This window comes from Photinus pyralis, unplaced genomic scaffold (assembly GCF_008802855.1).
Source record: "Photinus pyralis isolate 1611_PpyrPB1 unplaced genomic scaffold, Ppyr1.3 Ppyr1.4_LG7, whole genome shotgun sequence".
In the NCBI taxonomy this organism is placed as follows: domain Eukaryota; kingdom Metazoa; phylum Arthropoda; class Insecta; order Coleoptera; family Lampyridae; genus Photinus; species Photinus pyralis.
Window position 1 is genome coordinate 14,633,114 of NW_022170738.1, and position 19,695 is coordinate 14,652,808.

The following is a 19,695-nucleotide window of genomic DNA, read 5'->3' on the forward strand; positions in this document are numbered from 1 at the left end:
ATATATGCTGCAGTTGTATTGTTCCTACTGCATTTATTGTTATTGAAAGCTATATTCTTTCAATGGGGTGTGAATGTATAAATTTAGTTGTTCCCCGTTCCCAAAGGTATTGTACATTCCAACCCTTACTTAAGTCAAGAAAAGTAGCGTACAAGCTCCGTTAGACGATTAGCACGATACAGTCCACTAATAAATATTTTTTAACATTTCGGTACTCGAGTGGTCGAATAACGAAATAACCAAAAACGGTATTCAACCCCTTTTATTGCAAAAGCTTGTTGCATACTGAATGAATTTATCGCACCACTTTAAAAGTAAGGCGAAAACAAAATTTTAACTATTCTTTGGGCATACATCAATTTTTATATGTAACTGTTTGTTAAAAATTATATGCATAAAGGTAGAAGAAATCGAAGTTGAGGAGTCAGCGTAAATATGGGATATTACATTAACTAAAAGTTTGGAGTCGGTTTAGAAAAGAATAATAAGGAATTCATGGCGTATATTATAGTTAATTATAATTTCGTGTTAAGTTAATAAAATGATATTTTAAAAAAGACACAAATTTAATAATGTCAAATTTAGTTACCCTTTAACAACTCGGCGTGTATCTGTCGCCGATGTTTTCCACATCCACACAACAACGCGCAAGTAGCTCACTTTATAAAATCAAATTAAAATGTGTAAAAACGACTAACCACCAGTCAAGAAGTAATATGAACCCAAAATTGTATTCCGCATCAAATTTTAATACTAATTCGCCATTAGCATTACTGTAAAGCGATACGTGAGCTTGAAGGCAAATATTCAATTTCCGCAAGCGAAAGGTCCAGCAATACGTATTTTAAAATTTCAATTGTTTATCATATTTTTTTGGGGGAATTAGTAAAGCAAGGGCTATATATTTCAGAATCCGCACCGGGGAAAGGCCGCACGTTGTTCATTTGTGTTTTTACTTTTTGGTTGTGTAGATAATTTTATCACGTAAAATTTGCTGTTACAATGGGATGTTTTCGTATATTTAATAAGTACCTATAGTAAATTGTTAAAGGTGATACCTATATTATATATTACAATTTCTCAATAGGTTTCATCTAGGCCGAGAATTTAAATGAAAGAAAAATACACTAATGGTCGGTTTCTCCAACATTACTTTTACAGCAACTGACTAATTTCGACCAACCACAAGCAAGTATCTATTTCTTAAGCGTTACGTAAGTTTTGAATAATGTTGGAAATTAAGTTGACAATCAAATGCACTTTTCCAATTTGCAAAAAACTGTTATAATTCACGGAAATTTACCTTTTCCATTAAGGTAATGCCCATTCAAATGCAGGATGCAATTTTAAAAAAATCAAATCCTATTTAATCCAATGTGAACCCAGAACAGAGTTTTACCTCTGAGACCATTTGAAACAAATTGTTTATGCGGATAAGCTCCTTCCGAATACAGAACATATGTATGGTTGCCACTAAAGAGTGTTCAGAACTGACACATACACTTTTCGTTCGGCACGCGAATGGTGTGTCATGAGATGAATTGCAATATTAAATTAGAAGCATTTGCCTATTCTTGTGTATTGTAGCACTTCGAAGGTTGGGATTGGGGGCTATATTTGGAAGTTACACACTTTCGCCATGTTGAATTCTTTCTTTCTATTATCTAGAGGCTTTTGTGCCACTCGAAGTTCAAAGTAATTAATTCACCATCGTTACATGGACAATCATTATTTTCTGAGTACCCTTTCGTGAATTAGAGGTTTGTGGGAAGTTGCGATGGAAGAGACTTTTTTATGTAACTGTTTGTGGAGGGTTTACGTACGAGTTACAATTCAATCTATATTCGAGTTTCAAATCAAATTACAACTTAAACACGAAAATCTACCTATCAAGAGCATCAATCAAACTTAAAGCTGCCACTTTGATTTAGATATCAGATAGCAGACATGTTGTGGAAACACGTACTCATCGACACCTTGGCATTTGGAAGTAGATTTTGAAATTAGACCGCCCCTAGGTATTCGAATACTTACTTCGCATGGTATTTGAATACTTAGCCTCCAAAACAATTCGTACTTTTTCGATCAGACTTCTCAATCAAAAGTTATAGACTAGAAACAATTTCGAAAGAAAATTCAAAGGGCTGTAACTTTTGAACTAGTAGCCCAATCTTGGAACTGTTTGAAATTATGGATTCTACAGGCCACATTCTATAAGAAAATTTTTTTTCCGGGTCGATCTGAGACAATTTTTTTTTCGGGCCTCAAAAAAAGGCAGTGTATAACCTTCCTTTTTTACCAAAAATCGACTGCACCAAAATTTCTCGGGAAAACACTTTTTCTTATTAATTTTGGTGCGTAGAATCCAAAACAATTCGTACGTTTTCGATTAGACCTCTCAATAAAAAGTTATGGACAAAAAAACAAATTTCGAAAAAAAATTCAAAGGGCTTTAACTTTTGATCTAGTAGCCCAATCTTCAAACTGTTTGAAATTATGGACTCTCAATCGATCTCGATCGCAGACAATTTTTTTTCCGGCCTCAAAAATAGGCAGTACTTTTAAGTTATTCAAATATAATATAATTTAGAAATGTTTAGGGAAAGTTTCCATTGTCACAAAATCAAATATAAAAATCCGATACATCTGAATACCGAACTCGATAGTCTACGTAACTTAAAAACAATAGGGACCTTCCTTATATCCTTAAAACCATGTGTACCAATTTTCAAAAATTGATCTGTTCCAAAATCGCTAGGATTAATTTCAGAAAGGCGTACGTATCATGTGCACGACGTACGCTTTTACTCCCCTTAAATTTGTATATAGCAATAGAAATATAAAAAAAGCTAACCCCATACAAAGTATAACTTGATTTTTTAAGTAGTATTAAGCCTTTTATCTAGTATACTATTTTAAATTTTTAATGTATTTGAGTGACAAGTATTCGAATACTTTTCAAAGTTAGATAATGAAATACTTTTCAATGTATCTGTATCTAGTATTCGCTTGTGCTGGACGTAAAAGTATTTACTATTCAAATACCTTTGATTTGTGTAAAGTATTTACTTTTTAGTATTCAAATACTTTTTGAAAGTATTCTGCCCAACTCTGCGTATGCTTCCGATTTTGCTTTACGAATGAGTGTAATTTTATTGTCAGAACTTTGTTCGCCTTATTCTCTTATGCACTCTCCTTCAGAGATTGTTAAGTTTAGTAGGCAACTTTTTAAAACTAGAAATTCCATCATAAAAACCTCTTAACCTTGTTTCCGCATTATTTTACTAACATGAGGACGGTTTCTTTTTAATTGCATAACCGACTGGGTTACGGATTCCAAATTAGCGCCACAGACATTTAAGCACTCTTACCAAATAACCCGAGACAGCCTCGTTTAACCACCTCCTCTAACAAATTCAACCCTACGACAATTGAAATCCCTCTACGTCGAAAGAACTGATAAAACACCTGCATCGCTTATCTCTCACGTGATATTATTTGTCGAAAAACTCAATTAAATCTTGTCCGATAAAAATTTTGTATTAATTTAGAGACCGAAAAAGAGGAAAAAATGACAGATTAAAAAACTGAAGATTCCGAAAAAGCGTACGGATCTAATGAATATCGCGAATACGCAGAATCTACAGAATCTAAAAACCGAAAAAATAATAGAATCTGTAAAAACGGATGGATGATAAAAGAAACTGAAAATCCGGATAAATCTGAAATATACAAAGAAATAAATGCGAAAAACCTGAGCAATCGAAAAAAGTAGAAAACATATCAAATTCAAAGAAACTAACCCATGAAGAAATGAAGAAATGATAGATTTTAAAGAATATAAATAACTGAGAAATTGTAGGAATCTGAAAAATTAAAAAAAAACGAAGAATCAAAAAAATAGAAAGGACCTAAATGATATTCTTATAATGATGAAGAAGTTGCACTGAAAAATTGGAAAAAATTAAAGTATAAAACCATGCGAAAAAAAGAAAAAAATATGTAGAACCTGAAAAATGGAAGAATCTGAAACTGATGTTAGTAATCCGAAAAAGTGATAGATGCTAAACATTCTAAGAACCGAAAGAATACAGAATATCCAAGAAAATGCATATACGAGTAATTTTATAAGCAGTTTCTGGTATAAGAAACGTTGCGTGAAGGTAGCTTTTTCGATTTAGATGTGGAAATAAAAAATAAAGATTGTGATAATTCATAAAGTTCAAAAGCTCTTGCAGATTCATTACTTTGCTAAAAATTGTACGAATTACAGATGTAGGTACAATCCCACTAAGTTGCATATTGAACTATTAACAATTTTAAAGGTGCGTCTTTTTGTTCGAGTTAAAGGCATTTTCAGTACCTAACTTTGAAAATGAACGATAAATAAGTTACCTTTGTTACGAAAACAATTCAAATTTTTCTTCACCTGAAAATGGGCATGAAGCGTAATGTCTACAACAGCTATTCCAAATTTAAGGTTAAGCGATGCGTGCTCTGCTTTTAAGCATGATAGGTTCTACATTTCACAAACAGACATTACGACCACATGATGAATACTTATTCAAGAAAGACGCACGCAAAAATATATCAGAGGGCAGTCGTGTGTACCAAATTTAAATAATACACCTACATTTACGCAAAACATTGTTACAAAGGTATTCACGAAAACGTTTACCTTAATAAACAAGGCGCCTGAAAAATGTGCTGTAGGTAATAACAGCGGTTGGGTATTTTTCCTCAATGCAGGATGATAACTGCGTATGAATAATGACTGTAAAGTTGAACTTTTAGCCTTACTCGAACAGAAAAAGCTTGAAAATAGTCTGCAAAGCTCCGAAATAACGTCTAAGACGCCATTATGATTAAATTGCGTAGATATTACATTATTGGGATTGTTCATAAAAACCAACTGAAAGCGTATGTCACGTTCGATTCTAACAAAATGAGCGTTCGTGTGAAAAATAATAAAAGTTTTTCATATTTTATGTTTACCAGTGCGGAAAGCCTGGAAAAAGTCGTCTGATATATATAGAACAATTGTTTCCGTTAATAAAACTTACGAGGAATTTCATTTTCATTTTCCGATAGTTTCTTTTTCTTTCCTTTGAGATGTGAACGCAATTATGAAATAGAGCGACCTTATTTTGTGGTAGACAGCTAGTATTGATTTCAGAGGAAACGGCAAATCCTTCCTTCAGAAAATACTCACGTGTGTAAAGCACATTAAAACTGATCATATCGGACAAAGATGACCTTTAATATTGATCAAGAAACAAATAAAATTCTTATTGAGATCTCAAACTCAAATTACATTGTTTTGCATTCCTGTATACCCATGTAAGTATTCTTGATCTTAGCATATTAACAATGTATTATTTTAACCTCATACGAGCGCAAAACCACAACATTGGGTAATATTTACCCTCTGTTTATTTACCATGTCGGATACCGGGTGAAAATCGTTCGTACGTTATAAAGCCGGCTTATAAGTACGTTCAGGAATACAATCGAAATACTAAATCATACGTAAACAAATCGGAAAATAGCAGCGATGTGTTAAAATCCTATCGTACTCGTAGGGTAAAGAAAAATGAGCATATTAAAGCAAACTAAGGTTTAAAATTCACATTCAAACCAAAACCATCTCAAGAGTTTTCCCACACCTGTATTTTTAATCCCGGCACTTTTCTCATATTATTTGTTATTCCAAGACGTTTCTAGAAAAACTTGTTTTTTTCTTACAACAATAACAGTAAAAAATATATGTTGTCTTGGTCGTTTTAGTCAACAACAGGGGCGATTGAAGATCACAAAAAAATATAAGCATCCTTAATTATTAACTATTTCAGATAGTGGGCCTTATACCTACGAATGATATTGCTGTGAAAGGAATTAGTAAATCAGGTGTGTATCAAAGAACCCGTTTTCATTCAGGAAGTACATTATAAAATGAACGCACTTTGCGAGAAATTGTAGTTCCGGACCTATGTATTTCTAAAAAAAAAAGTAATGTTTCAATTTGTAGAGCCGTTTTATGATGACCCGAAGCCCAGAAATGAAATCAAGAAGTTCTATTTTTTGGACCCGAGTACACCGGCCGGCTGTAAAATCCAAGTTCCAATTTTTTATGGCAATTATATCAGCATGATTTATGGGGATCTTTCGATATTTCGTCGTTTAATTCAAAGGTAAGCGTTTGATGCTTTTCTTTCCATTAAGTAGAAAAATGGGGGTTATGTTTCGTTCTTCCTACATCTCGTGCAATAATGGTGTAAATGTCTTAGTTTAGGATAAAGGGCAGTATTTAGGGGTACATTTCCATAGATTTCTATATGTGTGGGTAGCTTTGATTTAAGATTATTATATGGGACGTTCAAACAAATTAGTGTAGCTGTAATATGCATGTGTGCGGATTTACCTGTACGAGAACGTTCCACGGGTATTTTATATTTAACAATTCGTACAAAGGTGACTTTAAAATACAAGTTTGTTGTTATCGGATTGTATGATGAGTCGGGGGTTTCTGTTTGTTTATATGGGGGTGTAAATTATTTGTTGAGTTTGTTTGTATAGTCCAGTCAAATTAGACGTAAAAATGCTAAATGGTTACAAAAAGTCCAGTAGAAGATTTTATTTTTCAAAATTGTTTAAATAATAAAGAGAAAGAAAAAATCCAAGTTTGCCAATGCGACTGACGTCGGGAGAAATTTCTGTGGTCAAAAATCTGCAAAAATTTCTGACTTTTTTCGGTTTCTTTAAAATAACTCACCAACGGCAATACTTAGGTAAAATCATCCATTATAAAAAACTGTATAAAAGTTCCTTCAATTTGATATTTTATTTACTAATTTAAAGTTTCGTGTTTATAGTAATTTTTAGAAATAGTAACATTTTTAGCGCATTTTTTAAGAATTAAAAGAAATGTGGGACCACTAATTTGTCTCAGATTTTGTATGTACTAGTGATGTCATGTCAAAATTTTGAAAATGGTGGAGGGAGAGGGGGTAAATACACGTTCTATCCTTCATGGTGTTCTAATGAAAGGTCTCATCGAAATGAATTGGTTTCTACAAACTATACCCTTCCTGCGCGACACCGTTTCTACATCACTGGGTGACGGGCGGGGTGGGGGTATTATCTTCCATCGTATTCTACTTAAAAGGGAAAAAAGTAACTGTTTTCGACCAGCTCCCGCCTTTCTTTCTAACAGGAAATAAACAACTCAATTCCTCAAAACCTTCCCCATGGATATTTAATTGTTGACGAACAGATATAATTGTGAAATGTTACGATAAGTTTTGATTGTTAATCATCTTCAGGTAACAAACTAAAATATTTAAATTTAAACCGTTGACTCGATAGCTATTGAAACCACTTACTTATAAGTACGGTGCGTGAGCAAATTACATTATTGAAAGGTTGTTGAAGTCTTGACGTTAAATTATTGAAGTTTTGACGTTACATTGAAATATTATAAGTAATAAATTAAATTATTTAAATTAAATTTTTGAGTTAATCTAGAAAAGCCTCAGGTAACGCATTGTATTTGTAAGATCCTATACTTACGGACCATGGTGAAGAGGATAGATTTCAACAGACAATAACATAGTTCATGTAAAACTAACACACGGCACACTTTTATCTCTAAAATAATTAAAGAAGCAAATATTCAGAAATGAAAAAATTACTGTTGAAATATTCCTATGGTGCGTTGTTTCAACTCACCACCCGATATATGGAATCACTAATAAGTGAGCAACAGCCATTAAAGGTAGTCCTCAATAATAATAATAATAATAATACCCTGTATACTACAATCAGAGATTCACCTCTGAAGCAAACGACATTATCACAACCCATTAGTATTCAACCCAAACGCAAAAGCCTAAACAGCACTTTAGACTCAAAACATGACACACAACATACTGTAATATCTCCACCCTTAACTCAACCAACCACACAAACACAACTTCCTGAACAAACAAACGCAATAAATACAAGTAACGCAACATGCACTACAAAGACGTCCTCACCCAATAAAGTTGCACGGCCTAGCACAGCTAAAAAACACAATACTCTTTCTTCTCAGAAACACACCACATTATCACAACCCACTCGTATTCAACCGAAACGCGAAAACCTTAACAGAACTACATGCTCACAACATAATGTAATATCTCCACCAAAAACCCAAGCAACCACACAAATACAACCTCAAGAACAAAGAAACAACATAAATACAAGTAAGGCAACATGTACCACAAAGACAGGTCCACTGAATAAAGTTACACGTCCTAGCACAGTTAAAAAACACAAAACTCCTTCTTCACATAAACACACCACGTTATCACAACCCACTCGTATACAACCCAAACGCAAAGCCAAAGAAACACTTACACAATAAACTCTATTTAATAAAAGTACAGGAATTATTATAATGATATTTTTGTTTTGTTTTCTTCTTTCCTGATAGCGTTGACTATTGTGGCCATTAATAGCTATGTTGGTAAGTATGAATTACATACTATCCCTAGATTTCCAATGTGAGTGTGCGAATATTTATTTTATTTTTTATTTTTTTATTTTTCTTTAGAACCCTACATAACTTCACTAGACACAGACACAGACACTAATCGTTACTTGATTTTAATCCGTGCGATTAGTTAACCAGGCTAGACCTGAGTTCTCACAAGAAACACCGACAATAATAATAATAATAATGTTTATTGACCGACAGATATAAATACATCCAATTACAGGTCAATTACTAATAAAGCTAAACGTAAGGCGCATTATAGGTATATAAAAAAAAAAGAAAAAAAGATTATAGTATTCATAACGAACGCATATCAGATCTATACTAAATTTAGGAAATACTTTTACTACATTATTACATTCCCAATTTTTAGCGCATTTTCAACTTTCTTAGTTATTGAGATATTTCTTTAACAGTATAACCACATAGGTATGCTTCTAGTAAATAACAAATTAAAAATGTGGTCATTTAAACTGAAGGAATAGTAGTGGTACAGACTGACAGACGGACGAAGTGCGGTTTTAAAAATATAGCTCGCATAGCTATTGCGGGTACATTCAGGATTACCAACAAAAAAACGAGTTTTGAGGTGCAATATGAACTTGGTACCTCATTTTTAGACTGATTATTTTACGTCACTAAACGAAAACAAACTTCATCCACCACCGAGGTATAAGTATAACTACCATCGGTGCTAATAGAACTATAACTAAATTTTCGAGTTTTCGCTTAGTTTACGTCAGCCTCAGTTGAAGGCATGAAACAGATGTTAGACAGAAGGTGAAAGAGAGGTTATAGGTGCATTTATTATTATTTTTTAACTTTTCCCTTTTAACACCGTCAAATTTAAACTGAGCTTGGATAAAAGATAGCTTTAAGACTGTTGTAACAATCATGTCAATTGTCATTAGTGGAATCATTCTGTAGTTTGATCGAGAACAAATGGCAAAAGAATTGATTTAAGCGGTTTCAGAATGAAAAACGATGGAATGGAATAAAGTTGACCAATGTTTGACGCCCGGAAGTGCCTTAACCGGAAGTAAGATAATTGCTCCAAAAAAATGTGTTATATATATTTTTGTAAAAGCAATTCTGACTTAGTTATGAGCCAAAAAACCATTTATTTCCGGGTTGTCATTTCCGGTTAAATAATTTCCGAGCATCAAACACTGGTAAACTTTATTCCATCGTGATCAGCACATTTTTTTTAACCAGAAACCGCTTAGATCAATTCTTTTGCAATTTGTTCTCCTCGATTACATGATTTTTTAACACAAAAGGACTCCACTACATCTCAATTCTATACTAAAATTTATCTGACAGATAATTTCCAAGGACTCAAATGTTACCAACTCATCGTCTAAGAAAGTTATCCATCAGATAAATTCTTAAATTAAAGTAACAGTTAACTTCCATGAAGACAATTGTATTGAACACTACCTCTATGTATGTGAGAGTTAAATTTGATATAAGACAAGAAAACTTGAGAAAACTGCTGACTAGAGTAAATGCAGGCTAATTCATATAAAATAAAACAAGTTGTAAATCAGCATATGCATGATTAAAGCGCATTTTTGGTTATACAAGTCAATTTTATTAGCGAAGTTTAAAATTATCGATCTCACGAGTAATTTTGGCTGCGTTAAATAATTAATTTTATTTAATTTCAATTGAGGGTACGTCTTTATTTTGTAAAACAAATCACAAAGTAATTAATTATGTTTTTATACTGGTAGCGCTATCTAAGGGTAAAATTATAGCACCTCCGAAAACCATATCGAAATTATTTTCTTCAATTATCGATCTCACAAGTGATCTAACTCAAAATAGACTAGAGCTGTACATCTACACTATAGCAGAAAGCTTTTAGTGAAAATTTGAAGTCTCTAGCTATTGTAGTTGCTGAGATCTCACCCGGACAGCCGGCCAGCCAGTCATAACGAATATAATAGCGTATTTTTTCCAAAAATCGAGCCGTGTACAGGTGCACCTAAGAAATGGCATAGCATAGACAATAGTACGTACCTACTTAGTAAGTGTGTTGCAAACATCTTTTATTTTCAACGTCTATTATTATAGCGGAGTGAAAAAATAGCGTATACACGCTACTGACTAAACTAAATACAATAAACATACCTAAGTTCAGTGCGGTAAGATAAGATAAATTCACTCGTGTCCTCATTCAAAATTAGCACAAAAAACTCACTAAAAATAGATGCGTTTACAGTATACGCGTTCAATAACAGTGCAGGAAATAAACTGACGATTGATTTAAAATGATCAAAATCAATTCAAATTGCACAGGTGTTGTCAATCGAGTTTATTTAACGTTAACAATTTGTTATTAAAGGTGACGCAACACGTACGTATTATTGTAAGGTTCGCCAAAGATGACCTTTGGATTATTACGTGAACAGTTTTCATCTTTATTCAATGGAAAGCTTTCCTTTTTTTCTAATTTACGCTTGCAAACGAATAGTTCAGCAGCCACCCTTACGCTTGGTGGAGAATTTCTAAGATTAAAAACTTCGCGTTAACGGACATGTTTGTATAATTCCTTCGTTCACTTTCGAACAAACACAAACTTGCTCTAAAAGAACTCACATAAATGAAAGCATAGCAAACATTAACCCCCTCAAGCAATAGACACTTGATAGAAAAAAACATTAGATTTTACATCTATCTAAATCTGTAGAAGGCTCACACCAGTCCTAACATTTAAAAGCGGCTAGTTTCAACAAAGAACGCGAACAATTACATTTCTCCACCCTTGTTCTCTTTACCCGAGGAGAAATATCCACAGGATGATGCCAGTGTAGCAAACTCGTTATTTACATACAAACCATTTTCAGCTATAACATGCAAGTCATAAAGTTGACAGTGTCCCTAAGCCGGCCTATTTCAAATTAAAATGAGACAATCATCGTAGAGCCTTTGGTAAGGGAAATAGCTGGACATACGAAGAGATTAGTGCCCTGCAAAACATACTGCCAAATTTGTTAGAGCAAAACTGCAAAAAACCCGTTGATTTTCATCGTGAGTATTTGATGGAAGATACTCCTTATAAAATTTACCCTTGCATCCTCGCATTGCTCACTTTTGTTAATTTGGCAATGTCTTTCTTTGATCTGGTCAAATGGTCTTGTCAATTATCAACAAGAAGAATTTTCTTATTAGTTTTATTCAAGTTTGCGCTTTTTGGAAATTTCACTTATGATATTTGTTATTTAAAAAAATGCCACTAGTACCCGTTTTTTTTAAGCTTGTGTTATTGCATGATAAAGCTATTGCATTTTTGTGCGACAGGAAAGAAAGCTTGATGCTGATGTTATTCCTCAAAATTTGTATGAATCCGGAAGTACCTGTCGTTATTTTTTTTGAACTCACAAAATTCAATTCAATTTTATAAAAAAACATTTTCCAGATTACATTTATGTATCACAACATATTTTTTACATAATTATATATCATATATCATTTTATTCAAAATTTTGAAAAAACTCCAGCCATTTCTATTTATTGGTATCGGCTGCCATGCACATGCACAGAATTTAAAAAAAAAATCTCTATGAGTCCATCGCCTACTATTTAAAAACCGTAAGAAATAAGGTTATAATTTTTGGTTCATGGCTAAAATAAAAAATATACATATAGCTTGTGAAACATATCATCAGGTTAAAGAATGCACAAAAATTAACGATGAGATATACTTATTTTTGCTACGTAATAATATCTAGAATGGGCAGTTCTGACCTTTTTTTCTGTCTTACATTGGTAATAAGATACGATACGTTGCTGTATCTCAGAATCAAACGTAGCTAGCTTGATTCTGTACCAAAAGTTTCACGAAAAAATGCCGCAAATTTCTGTCTTTAGAAATAGCTGAGATACAACGCAGTCTCAACCAAAATAGGATACACGGTACATGGAAAAGAGCACATTCTTCAAACATTGCAATATGGATGAAAAGAAAATATCGATTTTCCCCCGTTTTTTCCAATTCAAGAACTAAGAATATTGGAAGAGGATGACTTCGTACTTGTTTCCTTTCCAAAAAATCTAAGTACACTTTATCTCTGCAATAACCGAGGCAATAACTAGGGATACGGAGCCGCTGACGATACAGTCATCATGGCAACAGATAATAAAAATGATAGGAAGATTATAAAGGAATAGGAAAGGAAAGGGATGGAGCTAAATGTAGAAAAGTCCAAGAGGATGAGATTTGGGAGGGCAGGAAATGGAGTAAAGAATAGAAGTGCTAAAAGAAATTAAACATTTAGGGTACCAAATGCAAAGAAACCATGGGACGAATGTGCAAATAAGAGAATTAAGGAAAAAAGAGATGTGGCGATCAGACAGATGTGGAGAATTGGAGAGAGGCGGTTTAAGAATGATTTTCAAAACAAGAAAGTGAGAAAGGTGAGAAGAGGGCTCCGGAGATATGGGGGTCGAAGGAATGGGAGGAACTGCAGGAAATATAAGGAATACACTATAAAAATGGGTATTAGGGTTAAACGGAAGGACTCCAAATGTATATGAGAGGAAGAAACAACGGAAAAGATAAGGATAGCGTCGGGGGCGGGGCGCAGGGCGGTAAGATTTGAGGCAAGGGGCGATAGAGAAAGCGAAATGGTAAAAGAATGCTTGACAATAGGATGAACGTATAAGGAATGTGGAAAAAATAAAGAGGAAAATATGAAAAAAAAATGAATGCGAACGGACAGAGGTCAAAAGGGGAAAGATGGAAAATGAGCTTGCAAGAAGGGATCTGGATTCACAAATATGTACAACAACAGAGGGAAAAGATAGAGAGCACACGTGGAAGTAATAGTTATAAAGATCTCATAGGGGGTGGTTACCAAAATGCGTATTACTTTGTGGGAAGGAAGAAAAAATTATAAAACAATAGCGAGATTCAGATGCGGCAATGAAGAGAGAGAGAAAGAGAAATGGGCCAAGATGAAGAAAGAAGAAAAAGAAAATATGCGGAAAATAGAGAACATAGAACACTTGACATTATAGCAGTGTACGAAGGTGGAAATGGCAGGGAGAAATAGGAGTGAGGTACTGAATGAGGGGGGAGGCGGTGAGAAGTGGCTGATATGGTTTAAATTGTATAAAGGGAAAGGAATATGTGACCACCACGGACTTAGCATTATAAATCATATCCTGTGTCGCCACCCGGTATTTTCTGTTCACCTTGGCTACCTCTGAAAGATAAAAACCGAAAGGAAAGCACGATTCTTATCCTCAATTTAACGCACAAAATAGAGAGGCCGTATTGATAACTTGTAATCTTAGAAATGATATTAAACTCAATTCTTGCGAAATAAAAATATGTGCAAACGAACAAAAATTTTGTTGACGACACATCTGAGAAATGACTGAAATATTTTTGCATTTTATATCACGTTCGGATTAGATTGTAAGGGGGACAATACAAATTGGGTGCGATTTACAAACGAGTAGTTCGAAGTGTAGCTTTGGGGTAGAATTATTTAGACCTTTTTTTTTGTGAGCGAACCCATATTTTAATAATTTGAGGCAATCTGTTAGGCCGTAACCTCTTACGGCCATGACATCGATTTTACAAAGAAGACGTAAATTAATTTTTTGGAATCGATTGAAACAAGGAAAGATAAATAGGTACTCATTTGTAATAAATACGAAGCATGCAGGTCTCGTGGAGAGTCCTACGTCTTCGCAATCAATAATTGTGTTTCATATACTTTAGGTACAGATGTCATATCTTCAATTCTTCGTTTGCACGTTCATTCGTACTAAGATATAAAGAAGTTTTACAATCACCCCTCCCTTTAAATTCGAAGTAAATGAAACGATATTTCGCTATTTTGGCAACTTCGTCCCGTGCTTTTTGTCGATTTTACAACCTGATTTTTTCATCCTATTGACGATGGAAATGTAGGGGTAGGTCTTAACAATTTCGCCAGGAAGTACTCGGTAACATTCCGTTAACGCGCGTTGATTTGTTTGATGTCTGCACGCCACCCCAAATTACATAATAGGGAAAGGGATTAGGGGTGCTATTCTTACAAAAGCACCTTGCAATTTTCATCACAATAATAGTAAATGGTTCCATTGTTAGTCTATAAAGCGAAGTTGATGGAAAAGAATTTTTAGCGCACTTTTCAAAAAATAAAGTTTTCGATGAGGAGCGTGTGTCAGTCCGCCCGTTAGTCCTTCTGTTCCTCTGTACGAGGAGCGAGGTCACGAGACTCAAAAGTCATGTAAAGCTTTGATGAACATAAGTCCCCCATTCCTGCAGAAATAAATGTTTTTTTTTTCAATTATTCGATTATTCAATACTGAAGATAAGAGCGCACCACCCTGCAGTTGAAAATTTACGTATTGTTAACGTAATTCCGATTTACGCATTGGAAATAACAGTCCTGTAACACTAGATAGCCAGCGTATATGCAAGAGTTGTTTCGCGTTTAAGTAGTTCCATAAAAATATTTATAGGGGGCTTTCAAAGTTAAGAACGTAACTGATTCATCCGAAGCCGTCTTCGTACGAGTTCGAATCATATCATAAATACAAAGAGTGATTATTGTCTAAACACGAGAGACATAAACATGACCTACTGAACACTCCTCACTATCATTGGGATAAAATTACATTTGTAAGTGGGCGTCATTCAAGACGAGGGAGATTCTATTACAGTCAGGACGTTACAATGAAAGAAATAATTTGAAAGTTGTACACAATATTCCCATTGCTTTTTTTTAACCAGCGCTAACCAATACATTTTCCAGATTTTTGGATTAAATTAATAATTGCAAAAGCGTCTTTTTTCTTAGCATAATTTCTGAAAACTTTTAGTTTCACGTATCCACGATACTTTAGCAAATCTTCAAATATAATATCACATATACTATAAATCTGTGATAATATGCACCTACTTATTCAGGCATATTTACATTGTAACCACACATTTATCTAATTTAGATTTGTTGTAATTAAGCATTTTATGATTGGGATAAACGAGATATCCCGCTTAGCCTCCTACATAATAAAATTGTGTCCAGCTAAAGTGAGTCGGAACTAGAAGCGTCTGTGGTTAAAATCTCAAAGAAATATCTCCATAAATATGAAAGTTGGCGTTGCGCAGTCTGCGCAAAATATGGAAAATACGAAACTGATCGAAATGGGCAAATATAGACCATAACGGCTATCAATTAGCGAAACCCCGAAATCTCTAGGTTGCCCAGGGGCCGAGATCTCGATGGAACGGATGGATGGACGGACGGACAGACGGAAACACGAGCACATAAGCTTTACCTCAACTTCGTTGTGTTACAATAAAAAATTTAATTTAAAACAAGATGTGAATATTCGGTATTTTAATTTACAGTAAGGTAACCAGATAAAAACATCTATAACACCCACACAAGGTTGCGCTTAGGAATTACACCGATATCCCATACAATAGCCCTTTATTCTAAAAATAACTGTGCTTTGCCATTTCGCGCGTCTTCTTACCCCGCCAGGTAGTTTGTACTATTCTCATAAAAACATAGCCGCTGGAGGACGCAGTCGACTTATTTGGCGGGACGAATTATGAGAGTCTAAAATTTATACAGCGCTGTCTATCTAGTGTAGTATGATCTTTGCCTGTATGTAAAATGTTTCAATTTATTTGATAGAATCTGAAGGAATTTCTTTCAAATAGACACAGAATTGTAAAATTTGCTAAAATCCACCCGGGCCGGATGGAATTTCAGCATAAGCGATTAAACAGGTAGTCAAAGCTGATGGAGAGAAAATTCTGGAATTGTTTAATGGTCTGCTATTGAAATGGGAGTTTCTAGAGATGTCGAAAAACGCTATCTTGGTCTTTATACCAAAAGGAAATCGAAAAGTGAGCCTATCTGCCTGCTGGACGCTGCAAGAAAATTGTATGAACACCTGTTCAGGACAAGAATTTTGAAGCACCTAGACGAAAAAGGGCCCCTATTGGAAAATCAGTTGAGGAGGTCCACTTGGAATGTCGTGAAGGAAGTTTTAAAAATTGAGGAATGGGCACATTCAGGATCGTGGAGACAGAAATACTTCTGTTTGCTAACGACGCACGACGTGCAAAACGCATTCAACTCGGCAAAATGGGATCGAATTGTCGTAGATGCGTTTGAAATTCGGAATCTCCCTAAATACCTAGAACAAATGGTCCAAAGTTACCTCTCACAAAGATTTCTACTAAAAGGGCACGAGCAAGAACTGACGATTACGTGTGGAGTTCTACAGGAGTCTTGGAACTGGAAATATCAATCGGAGCTAGAACAATTGCATTTGCCGACAATTTGGAACTCATTACAGTCGATCGGGAAAACGACTCAAGCTGTGGGAAAAATCTCTCGCCTTGAAATTAGACAGGATTTTCTGAGGGCGTCCATTTCTACTACTATCTGCTACACATATGAGTGTGCTTTTCGCTATTGTATCATATATTCGTTTTTTTCCTTCCTCTTGTTATTTCTTCAGTCCACCATATTCCATTCTCTTTATTGCTCTTCGCCCTATTCTCTCTATAACCTAACCTAACTTCTATCCTAATAATATCCCACCTATGCACTGATATTTTCATTTGAGACTTCCTATAAATGTTGTATTTTTGTATATGACGACAATATGGCATAATAGTAATATTGCAATTATCATGTTAAAGTGCGAAACATCGTTGAACGAATTTCGAATCATAAATTTGCGAAAGCAGAGGTCATTCTGTTAACAAAATTTAGATACTTACAGGTAAAGAGACGCCTAAGTTTTAATTTGATTGATCGAAGTGACGTGAAGAATTTTTCATTCGATGAAGCAGATTAAAAGTTCGCAGACATTCATTTCCCAACAACCGCGAACTGGTCCGCTTCTTTATGCGTACCAGACCGTGCGTATACATTGGACGAGATAAAGCCTTTAGAAACTGTTAAATAAAGTTACGTTACAAAGTTGATGGGACATTCAGATATCACCACTTTGACGGCATCACCGGCACATACAAACTTGTAAAGCTGAAAACGTCTTAAAACTTTGAATAGCTGTCGAAATCGAATTTTCACAATAAGCGTATAAGCGATACCTTAAGCAATACGACACCTTCTTTCTTTTGCTTAACTGCGAAAATAAATCTGGATTTAGCCGGAAGAAGTTTCCAATATTCCTACATCCGATTTGTATTAAACGCCTTTTTGTTGCGTCTCATCCCCTGTAAACATCTCCGCATTTTCCCGGAATAGAAAATGTAACTACTCGCTTTTTATGCATAGCGGTGGCTAGATTAATGGTGCGCCGAAAAAGACATTGACCATTATCCTAAAAGCAAAAAGTAACTTTTCTCGTAATCCATCACCTCCCTCATTCATATTTTAATAGCTTTTTAACTAATTGATTTTTCAAATTAATTGAACTGTTGATGAATTGGCGTGTTCATTTCGTGAGTGTCCCTTCCGAAGTGATTTGGCGAAAATGCAAATTGGAATTTAGGCCAATAACTTAACGTGCCTGTCGTTAGTGTTCATAATATAAATTAACACGTAAGAGTGATTGTATGTCAGAGGCAGAAACGATCACTTTCTAGTCGGAGAATTTATGCTCCTACCGATTTCCTGTCACTAAATCCTCTAATATTAAACTTCCGTGCCTCTACATGACGAGAACTTGCTTATTTTGGGAAATAGAGAACCCTAAAATAGGGACAAGGTCTACAAACAAATTTTCCGCGCGTTATAGAAGGGACGTTTCAATGTTGATAATGATTGATCTTCTCGAATGAACTATTACTAATCAAATACGAGGTTGGCGACGAATTCGAGTTTGACACTATCATTTCGAAAAGAATGATTGTGGCCATTAATCTTCTTAATGTACCTAAATTTTATATTTTCAAGTACCTACCATTCGTTTGTGCTTTTAGGTTTGAGATTTAATATAATATACTTCTTCTATAATTTAGTAAAGTGGGTAAGTTAGTAACTCCACATCCACTATGACAGATACAGATAAAAGATCATGTTATTTATGGCATGGAGAGTTTTCTGTTCGCAAAAAAAATTTTGTCAGACAGTAATTTTTATACACACCTTCTTATGCCGTGTCTTTTACTTAGTTTCATTACTACGCATCAATTTCCTATTCCTTTCCATATGGCTAATCGAAACGTTAAATTTAAGGGTCGGAAAGCAGGAACCTTGATGATTGTACCTATTTCTGGGCTGGTTCAATATTCTGAAGTGTTCTTCAATATTAATCCACTTGGCTCTTTGATCTTCGGCTTTTCTTAAAATGTTCGTGAACAAGAAAAAAATTCTAGGATCAAGCATGTGTTCGCTGAGAAAATTTCACATCACAAACGAGTTATTTGAAAATTATGCTCTACTTTGAAAGTTATAAATGACGGTATACAGATTTGAATTGCAGTTGCTGACAGATTTCGGAGGAGGAGGATACAAGAAGAGATTGTTGTCAAAGTGTTGGGGAATTCCACTGGCGAACAATTACAGGAATATTTTTATGAAAAGTCTGAACGCAAATTTGATCCCTTTTCGGACGTGGAGGTTTCAAATGCAAGGTTTGCTGGAAGCGCCAACTGTCGATAGTTGCAAAAATACTCTTCAAAAAGAAAGGCAAGTGCATCAGATTGATCAATTACAGAATTTAAAAAATAATTGAACTTTGGAATGAAGAGTATAAGTGCAAGCTGCAGGGTGTCAAATTTAGAGTATTGATATTTTCCGATAATTTGTACGATAAGTAGAACTGTACAAAAAGATTTATAAACCGTGATGGAAATGAAAATCGTTATTCTGCGTAAATTTAATAAGGCTTTGTTTTTTTTAAAATGGTTAAGGAAGTTGGTCTCCGTCCAGTTGAAGTTAAAAAAAGGGCAATCTTATCTCGGTAGGTTTTAGAAAATCAAAATCAAAAATGTATCAAAATACCAATTCAGAAAGAATTCATTATGTGGGTTGCTTAAGTACCGCCCAAAACTCATTCATTTCGGGGGTATTTCCCATTAAAATTTCTTCCTAAGAGAGATTTATTTGTTAAACATACTCGTCATACAAAAAAAGTCAGGGAGAACAAATTAATAGGAGTTCGCGTCTTGATCACGAGAGTGAGCTGTACACCCTGAT

At 34.5% G+C, this 19,695-nt stretch overlaps 1 protein-coding gene across 11 annotated transcripts in view; it reads right to left on the reverse strand.

The window, feature by feature from the left end:
• The window catches only part of LOC116176810 (complexin), a 501,249-nt gene that overhangs the window by 435,412 nt on the left and 46,142 nt on the right, over positions 1-19,695 (reverse strand). For 2 of the 11 annotated variants that reach the window (XM_031495586.1, XM_031495584.1), the window contains exon 1: positions 10,676-10,885. The exons of 8 other annotated variants lie outside the window; for them this stretch is intronic. The gene's annotated coding sequence lies outside the window, so the exon portion shown is untranslated. Of the gene's footprint in view, positions 1-10,675; positions 10,887-19,695 lie in introns of those variants that run through there. One more of the 11 variants, XM_031495594.1, reaches the window with a different exon arrangement.